The following is a 9,799-nucleotide window of genomic DNA, read 5'->3' on the forward strand; positions in this document are numbered from 1 at the left end:
CTGGCCTCAGAATGAATTTGGAAGCTTTCATTCCTCTTTTGTTTTTTTGGAAAACTTTGAGAATAGCTATTAGCACTTTAAATGTTTGGTAGAATTTACCTGTGAAACTGTCTGGTCCTGGGCTTTTGTTTGTTGGGAGTTTTTTGATGACTGATTCAGTGTTATTGCTGGTAATTGTTCTGTTCAAATTTTGTATTTCTTCCTGGTTCAGTTTTGGCGGGTTTTAGGTTTTATCCATTTCTTCTAGGCTGTCCAATTTGTTGGCATATAATTTTTCATTATATTCTCTTATAATCCTTTGTATTTCTGTGGTGGTGTTATTTTTCCTCTTTCTAATTTTGTTCATTTGAATCCTTTCTTTTCTTTTTTCTTACAATTCTGGCTAAAGATTTATCAATTTTGTTGATCTTTTCAAGGAACCAGCTTGTGTCAATGATCAGTTCTATTGTTTTTTTAGTTTCTATTTAGTTTATTTCTGCTCTAATCTTTATTATTTCCTTCCTTCTACTGGTTTTGGGTGTTTTGTTTGTTCTTCTCTTTCTAATTCCTTAAGCTGTAAGGTTAAATTGAGGTTTTTCTTACTTGTTGAGGTAGGCCTGTAAACTTCCCTCTGTTGCTATAAACTTCCCTCTTAGAACAGTTTTTGATGCATCCCAAAGATGTTGGAGCATTGTTTTCTTTTTAATTTGTTTCCATGTATGTTTTGATTTAGTCTTTGATTTCTCGATTGACCCATTCATTATTTGGTAGCATGTTATTTAACCTCCATATACTTGTGTTCTTTCCAGATTTTTCCTCATGGTTAATTTTTGGTGTCTTAGCATCATGATCAAAAAAGATGCATGGTATGACTTCTGTCTTTTTAAATATGTTGAGACTTGTTTTGTGGCTTAATATGTGATGCATTCTGGAGAATGTACTATGTGCACTTGAAAAGAATGTGTATTCTGCTATTTTAGGGTGGAATGTTCTGAATATATTTGTTAGATCCATCTGGTCCAACATGTCATTCAGAGCCATTGTTTCCTTAATGATTTTCTGTTTGGATGATCTGTCCATTGATGCGAGTGTGGTGTTAAGTCCCCTACTATTGTTGTATTACTGTCTATTACTTTGTAATAGCTGTTTTATGTACTGGGGTGCTCCCATGTTAGGTCCAAACATTTACAATTGTTATATCCTCTTGTTGGATTGTCCCCTTTATTATTATATGGTGCCCTTCTTTGTCCCTTGTTACTTTGTTTTAAAGTCTGTTTTGTCTAGGAATTGCTACCCTGTCTTTCTTTTCACATCCATTTGCATGATAAATGTTTCTCCATCCCTTCACTTCCAATTTGCAGGTGTCTTTAGGCCTGAAATGAGTCCCTTGTAGGCAGCATATATATGGGTCTTGTTTTTGTAATCCATTCCATCACCCTATGTCTTTTGATTGGAGCATTTAGTCCATTACATTCAAAGTAATTCTTGATAGGTAGATACTTACTGCCACTTTGTTATTTGTTTTATGGTTGCTTTTGTTGTTCTTTTCTCTTGCACTCTTCTCTCATGGTTTGCTGTCTTTCTTTAGTGATTGACTTAGATTCCTTTCTCCTTCTCTCACTTTTTGTTTGTTTTGTTGTTGTATGTTTGTTTTTTGCAGCTGTGTTACCGGTTTTTGATTTGTGGTTACCATTAGGTGTGAGTATAAAATGCACATAGTAATCTATATTAAGTTGAAGGTCACTTAGGTTTGAACCCATATTTTTCCTTCTCTCCCCTCCCATGTTTTAGGTATTGGTGTCATACTTCACATCCTTTTATTTTGTGAATCCCTTGACTGATTTTTGTAGATATACTTATTTTTACTGCTTTGGCTTCCTACTTTTCTTACTCCTACTTATGGTCTTTCCCTTTCACTCAAAGAGTCCCCTTTAACATTTTTTGTAGAGCTGGTTTGGTGCTGATGAATTCCTTTAAGTTTTGTTTGTCTGGGAAACTCTTTATCTCCTTCTATTCTGAATGATAGCCTTACTGGATACAGTATTCTTGGCTGTAGGTTTTTTACTTTCAGCGCTTTGAGTATATCATGCCACTTTCTTCTGGCCTGCAAAATTTCTGCTGAGAAATCAACTGATAGTCTTATGGGGTTTCCCTTGTATGTAACTGCTTTCTTTTCTCGCTGCTTTGAAATTTTTCTCTTTGTTACTACTTTTGGCCATTTTAATTACTATGTATCTTGGTGTAGACCTCCTTGGGTTAATTTTGTTGGGGGCTCTCTCTACATTCTGTATCTGGGTTTCTGTTTCCTTCCCCAAATTTGGAAGTTTTCAGCTATTAGTACTTCAAATAAATTTTCCACCCCCTTTTCTCTCTTTTCTCCTTCTGAAATCCCTATAATACAAATATTATTATGCTTGATGGTGTTGCTGAGTTTCTTTCTCTTCTGTTCATCTTTGATTGCTTTCCATTACTCCGTCCTTCAGGTCACTGGTCCGTTCTGCTTCTTCTAGTCTACAGCATGTTCCATCTAGAGTATTACTCATTTCAGCTATTGAGTTCTTCATATCTGATTTTGTTCTCTTTCTTTACAGTCTCACTGAGGTAATACAATCTTAAGTCTAGTGAGTACTTTTATGATAATTACCTTAAATTCTCTGTGAGGCATATTATCTCCATTTTGTTTAGCTCTTTTGCTGTCATTTTTATCCTGTTCTTTCATTTTTGATACACTCCTTTGTCTCCTCATTTTAACTCTGTAAGGGAAGCTATGTTTCCTGCTCTTGAAAGTAGTGGCCTTATGAAGAAGATTTCTGAATAGTGTCCTCTAGTGCAGTGTCCCCTGTTCTCCAGAACCTGGCACTTCAATCATCTGCAATGGTTCTCTGCCTGTTGTGGGCAGGGTTTGGTCCCTGAGTTAATGGGCCATTGTGGGGCCATCTTGGGCTTAAGTTGAGTCAGACCAGGTATTTGCCAGAGAGAGATACAGTAGCACCGAACTACTGGGTGCTTTCCCTGTCTCGTCCCCTGGGAAGTGTTCATTGTTGAACAGAGCCTGCCATCAGACCCCCACTGCTGGGGCTGCACTCAGACGGTGTGTGTGGTTATCTCCTCCTCTCTCTCCCTTGGGTAGGGGTCACTTTGGAGTGGTGCTGGCTCCCGTGAGGGCTGCTGGCACACTGCCAGGCTTGTGGCACTCCTTCATGTGGGCTCTAAACAGGAGTAAGTGGAGGGGGTTTATTGGCAGAAGAACACGGTGATGGGGCATGTTGTACCAGTAAGGTCTGTGTGGTCCCCTGTGGGAATGGATCGAGGCAGGTTGGGTGGAGGGAGTGGATCTGCAGAAATGTAGCAGGTGGTGGGGAGTACGGAGTGGGCTTGTGGTGTTAGCAAGTGGTGTGTGGGTCTGCTGCAGGAGTTGACCTGTTCCAGGCCTGGCTGGAGGGTGTGTGTCCACAGGAGAACATGGGGGTGGGGTGTGGTGTTAGCAAGTTAGGTAGAGAATGTTGCCTCTATGCTGGTTCTTGCAGGTGTCCATGTATCTGGACTGAGGTGCAGGGGAGGGAAATGGCACCTGCCAGCTCCTTTGTTCCTGGAGAAGTCTCCCAAAGATCCCAGGTCCTCCAGCACATGCTCTGAGATCAGTAAACCAATCTCCTGTATGCCCCAGGAATTTTTCCAACTGCTGCTTCTATGCTCTATCTCTGTGGGGCCGTTTGCTGTGCTGTCTCTTTAAGGGTAGGAATTCCACCCTCTGCTCTCCTGGAACGTAGCCTGCTGATTTTTAAAGTTCTGGGTGTTAGGCCCTGCTGATTGTAAGAACCTTGGTTTTCAAAGTCAAACATTATGGGGATTCATCTTTCCCACGCAGGCTCCCTGGATTGAGAATCTGCTTCTCTCCCCTCTCTACACCCATGGTGCCCCTCCCTCCTGTGGGCAGTCCTGCAGTTCCGTTTAGCTCCCTACCTTGTCTCTGCCCTTCCTACCCTCTTCAGTGTGGCCTCTTCTCTACATTTGGCTGTGGAGGGTCTGTCCTATCTGTCTTTGGGTTGTTTTCTGGGTTATTTACACTGACCTGGCTGTTATCGAGTTGGGTCCGTGGGATTGGGTGTTTGGGGTCCTCCCACACCACCATCTTCCTTGGAAGTTCATTCCTGGAACTGCTTTGAAGGTCAGATTGGGTCTGCCCTGACTCCTTTGTGTGTCCAGGCCCTCAGGTAGGCAAGACAACGCTTGAGAAGTGAGGTGCAGTTCAGATCTGTGGCAGCTGATGAAAGGTTCAAATCAGTTCAAAGTATACATTCAAGAAATGCTGAGAGTCAAGTTTAGCCTGATCAACCTCAAATCTGAGAGATGTACTGTTTCACTTATATAGAGTAATTCTCTTTCAGAGACACAAGATCACTTATTAGAGTGTAAATGTTCACTTGTCATTGGGTTGCTGCATTAGACCTTATTTTGCTTTGTAATAATTAAACTAGTGGTTCTATTTAAGCCTTTTGTCAGATGTTAGGTTTAGAGACTCTTTTTTGGTGGGGGAAACAAGGAAACCAAATGGATAGATTTGACACTTGCACTCTGAACCACTGCCTGGCCCCGGGTCTCCTAGTAAGTTGATGTCTATGTGCAGGATAATGTTGAGGAATAACCAAAGATAAACTAATAAGAGATGGAGTGAATAATGCCTATTTCTTTATTGCTACTTTAATTTTGCTCTTATATTTTGCAAAGCATCTTTACAATGGTTGACCTCTTTTCCTGACCCATAGGTCGTCAACTCTACATTAGCAAAGAACTTCGTTCCTCTGCTTTTTCCTACCTCTTCACAGTAAGTGAGGAATTTCCCTTCCTGGGCACATCGGCCATTCAGTAAGTATCTATTAACTTAAATATAACTTCATGTAGGTAACAGAAGACAAGAAGCCTAGGCCTAGGGGAGGCGTGGAGGACAGAAAAAAATCAAATACTTGCAGTAAAATGAAGATTCCACTAAAAATATTTGGAGTGTGTTGATATACAAAGCGTAGAAAGTGATGAGAAATGACTTTATGCATTCCACTCTATTTGAGTCAGAATGTGATGTTTGTGTACTGGATATGAAGAACACATTGTATCTCCCTACCTTTGTCATTTGTGATTTATGGCTTGTGGCTGGTTGAGGTTTCTCTCTTTCGTAGAAGCATAAACTGTGAAGAGGTGTTTGGGTTTTCTCAGAGATTGGCTCATTCATTTTCCCCATTTAAAAATGTTGGCCGCTGAGGCTCAAAGAATTTCTGACTTGCTGAATGTGCTGGCCAGTTACACTCTATCTAGGAGCAGGGACCCGTTTCTGATAACTGGTCACCAAGCTTTGGAGCACATGGCTTTGCTTTCCTGGAGGCAGTGACTCGTCCTCTTCATGGTATTTATGGTCTATAGTTTAACCAAACCTTCTTCTCATCCCAGTTATTTTGTTTGAGTTTTACTTTCATAACGAGTTATAATTGGTCATGTTCTGCTCAATGAAATGGGTATGATTTATTATTTTATTCCACAAAAGGTTTTATAATCCTGTTGTCACACAGTACGTAATATAACATGATAATTTGATGTTATTTGCTGGTGTTAAATGCTAGCCTGTATTTTTAGGTAACAATTAAAAATCAGGTTTGTGCTTGAGTATTTGTGTGACTAGATTTATATACATGTGCAAATGTATATTAATATTTCAGGTCATAATAGTCCATAACTAATTAATCTCAAACGATTGGGATTTTTTGCACATGCAACTTAACGTAACTCTGTATCCATGTTCAATATATTTATATAAATGTAATCTTATGAACAGATGGCAACATATATAGATGTTGGGGCTTACATTTTGCTCATTATTGAAAAATAAGAAAGTTAAAACATGCAGACCTACGTGTTTCAGGCATTGAGTTCAGAATGTCCAAGCTGAAGTTGGTTGACACCATAAAAATGAGGAAGTAAAAAAAATTAACTGAAAACATTTCAGCCAGGAATTAAACTAAATCATCAAGAAAAGTGAGTCCTCCAACAGCAATCCAAAATTTAAAACAAATGTTAATTCTCTTTTTCAGATTCCCAGAATCATTTAATTATTTTAATATTCACTCCAATGCTTTTATCTGAGAGATGATTTGATTATTTGTAGCCCTTAGGATAGTGTTCCCCAACCTTGGGTCATTCATCGCTCTTGCCAATTTTGCCATATTTTCTCTAACATTTATATTAATGCTGTCATAAGGTCAACTCACTTTTTTTTCAGTGAAATACAAGTGATGATAAATCCAATAGATTTATTTGTATCAATGAAGCCAACTCCTCTGGGAGAAATTCATGACGGTTTATTTTGTGTACTCAGTCACTCTCAGCTGACCGCTCCTGTCTTTCTACCTTCCTTGGTAAACCTGGTGGTGTATGTCACTAGCAGCCTTTTGTCATAGCTTTCGTTCAACTTCTTCTCACTGGAGGTGCCAGTGGCTTAAAGGTGGACACAGAGTGTGAACAGGATCCTTATTATAGTCAGTGATGGACCACTACCTATGCTTATAGAGTTGGATGCTTAGAATTCCTGGCCAAAACCTTGTTAGATTCTTTCCAGCCAACTTTTGCTTTGTATTGTCTGAAACACATATTGTCCTTCTAATTGTGTTATGTCTACAATATGGTGGAAGGAAAGTGTGTGCGAGTGTATGTGTTTAATCCATTACTGCTGCTGTCCTCTAGTTTGAGAAGGTGCTGATGATAATTTTTATCGGAATGTTCCATGCATTTTTTAAAAGTTCAAACTCTTTCTAGAGGGTCTTTTAGACGCATTCACCATGGAAAGAATCCAGCTAATCCCATCTTGAATGTCGCGATCATTGTGTTTGGTGTCTTTGCATATAATATTGAGGAAGGTTGGTTTGTACAGCTAAATTGGAGTGTTCCCATGAGCAAATAGATGCGGAGGATGTGATTGCTCACAAAGCCAGGAGTAGTCATGGGTCCCCAACTCAGTGAAGACCGGGTCTAGGAAGATACTCCATGTGAAAGTAACGGACCTCCAGGGTGTTCGTTTTGTGATTGGTGTCCATCCCTATGTAACGCTGAGTAAAAATGTTTAGTGGACAACCATGATTAACATTTTTTACTGCTTAGTTAAATATTTTCTTCTAAACTTCATATTTTTAAAAAATGCATCATTTTAAGGGCTGATCGCAGCGAGAATTTCTTGCTGAAGCAGTGGTCTGGTGTGTATGTCACCAGCCTGGCAGCTTCCCCCCGGGGTTCTCACCCCAGCTCTGCACTTTCTCATCCCTTCCTCAGAGGATGAACGGTAGCACATGGGAGGGTTCTTTGGATCAGGCCTGGAGATGCCATATGTCATGTCATATTGGTCAGAGTACAGTTGTGGCCACACCTAACTGCAGAGTGGGCTGGGAAACCAAGTCAAGCTGTGTGCCCGAGAAGGAAGGAAAGATGGTTTGGTGAACAAATAACCAGACAGCCAGAGGGTAGATTCCCAGGATGGACAACAGTGAGCTCTATTCTCATCTAGTGGTCTTACCTGTTAAAAACCTTACTTTCAAAAAAAGCCCTGATCCATTATGAGTTCCAAACAAAAATGTTGGATTTCATGTCAGTTTGCAAATACATGGAAATTCAGTATCCATCCCAATCTATGTCCTTAATATTCTTATTTAACAGTGATTATATTGCAAGGGTCATTTGCTGAAGGTGAAATATATTCACAGTTTTTAGGTAATCAGTTTCCAGAACTTTCTAGTCTTGCAGAACTGAAACTCTATACCTGTTAAACAACTCCCCATTTTCCCTTCTGCCCAGCCTTTGGCAACTACCATCCTAACTTTGTTTCTGTAAATTTGATTACTCTAGGTACCTCTTGTAAGTGGAATCATACATAGTTGTCTCTTTGTGACTGCTTTATTTCACTCAGCATAATGCCCTCAAGATTCATCCATGTTGTGGCATGCATCAGAATTCCTTCCTTTTTAAGGCTGAATAATATCCCTCTGTGTGTACATTCCACATTTCTTCTTTTTCTTTTTTTTTTTTTTTAGAGATTTTATTTATTTATTTGCGAGAAAGAGTGAGAGAGAAAGTGCACACGAGTGGCAGTGGGGGAGGGGCAGAGGGAGAAGCAGATTCTCTGCTGAGCAGGGACCCTGATGTGGGGCTCGATCCCAGGACCCTGGGATCGTGACCTAAGCCGAAGGCAGACGCTTAACCCACTGAGCCACCCAGGCGCCCCCCCCCCCACATTTTATTTGGATTGCTTCCATCTTTTCACTCTTGTGAATACTGCTGCTGTGAAAGTCAGTGTACTACAAATAACTCTTTGAGACCCTGTTTTCAGTTCTTTTGGATTTATACCCAGAAGTGGAGTTGCCATATCATATGGCAATTTTATTCTTAATTTTTTGAGAAACCACCATAGTATTTTTCCTGGAGGCTGCCCCATCTTACATTCTCAACATTTGTCCAGGGGTTTCGATTTCTCCATATCCTCACCAACACTTGATTTCTATTTTGTTTCTTAGTGGTCTTCCCAATGGGTATGAGGCGGTAGCTCATTTGGGTTTTGATTTGCATTTTGCTAATGATAAGTGATGGTGAACATCTTTTCAGATAGTCGTTGGCCATTTTGTGAATCTTTGGAGAATTATGGAGATCCTTTGTCTATTTTTTCATTGAGTTATTAGGTTTTTTTGTTGTGGAGTTGGAGGTGCTTTACTATTCTAGATAGTAACCCCTTAGAAGATGTATGATTTGCACGTATTTTCTTCCATGGTGTAGGTTTTCTTTTCATTATGTTGATTGTGTCTTTTGATGCACAGAAGTTTTTAATTTGATGTCCTATTTATCAATTTTTACTCATGTTGCTTATGCTTTTGGTGTTATATCCAGGAAATATTTGCCAACCCAATGTGATGAAGCTTTTCCCCTGTTTTCTTCTAAGACTTTTATAGGTTAAGGTCTTACAATTAGGTCTTTGATCCACTTTAAATTCATTTTTGTATTTTTTTTCCCACTCGTTAGCATTGAATGGACCTCCCTCCACGTGGCTTCAAGCTACCAGGACACAGGACCCCCAGTGCTTAAGCTTCTCCCCAGCTCTTCTGATGGAGAATTTGCCCTTCATGATGGTAGGCTGTTTTGGGAGCTCCCTACCCCAAAACTTTGTAGTACCCTGATCACGCCACATCAGTGATAGGAGCAGCTCTGGTCTTCTTTCTGGCAGTGTTTACCTGTGTCTGTTTGCTGACCCAGGTCCACAGTTTATTAACGTTGACAGTTGGGTAGAAGCTCGGGTTCCTCCTTACATGATGATGCCTCACACCGACTTTTCCAAAGCAAACCTGGGTGGTGTTTGTCAAAGTTGATTGTGTAGCAGTGCATGCCACCAGCATGACCCCGGCTTCCTGGGTCCTTCCAGTGTTTGCCGAAACACCCAGCTTTTGTGGGGTGAAAGTTTCTGGGTCTTCCTCAGTCTGCATGGCATGGTGGCAGATGAAAGAGCCATTTTTGTGTGATTTACGGTAAGGATCCAACTTTCATTTTTTTGCGTGTGGATATTTATTTTTTTCCTACCCGATCTGTGGAAGAGACAGTCCTTTCCCCATGGAATGGTCTTGGCACCCTTGTTGACAGTCATTTGACCCTGTATCTGAGGGTTTATTTTTGAGCTGTCTATTGTACTCCATTGGTCTGTATGTCTGTCTTTATGCCAGTACCACACTCTTGATTACTGGAGCTTTGTAATAAGTTTTGAAATCCGAAACTGTGAGGCCTCTAAGTTTGGTTTTTCAGGATT

At 40.3% G+C, this 9,799-nt stretch overlaps 1 pseudogene; it reads right to left on the minus strand.

Annotated features, from left to right (window-relative positions):
* Positions 1 to 9,052: 9,052 nt before the first annotated feature.
* On the minus strand, positions 9,053 to 9,487 carry LOC109489171 (annotated as a pseudogene).
* Between the last annotated feature and the right edge of the window lie 312 nt (positions 9,488 to 9,799).

This window comes from Ailuropoda melanoleuca, chromosome 11 (genome assembly GCF_002007445.2).
Source record: "Ailuropoda melanoleuca isolate Jingjing chromosome 11, ASM200744v2, whole genome shotgun sequence".
NCBI classification, from domain to species: Eukaryota; Metazoa; Chordata; class Mammalia; order Carnivora; family Ursidae; genus Ailuropoda; species Ailuropoda melanoleuca.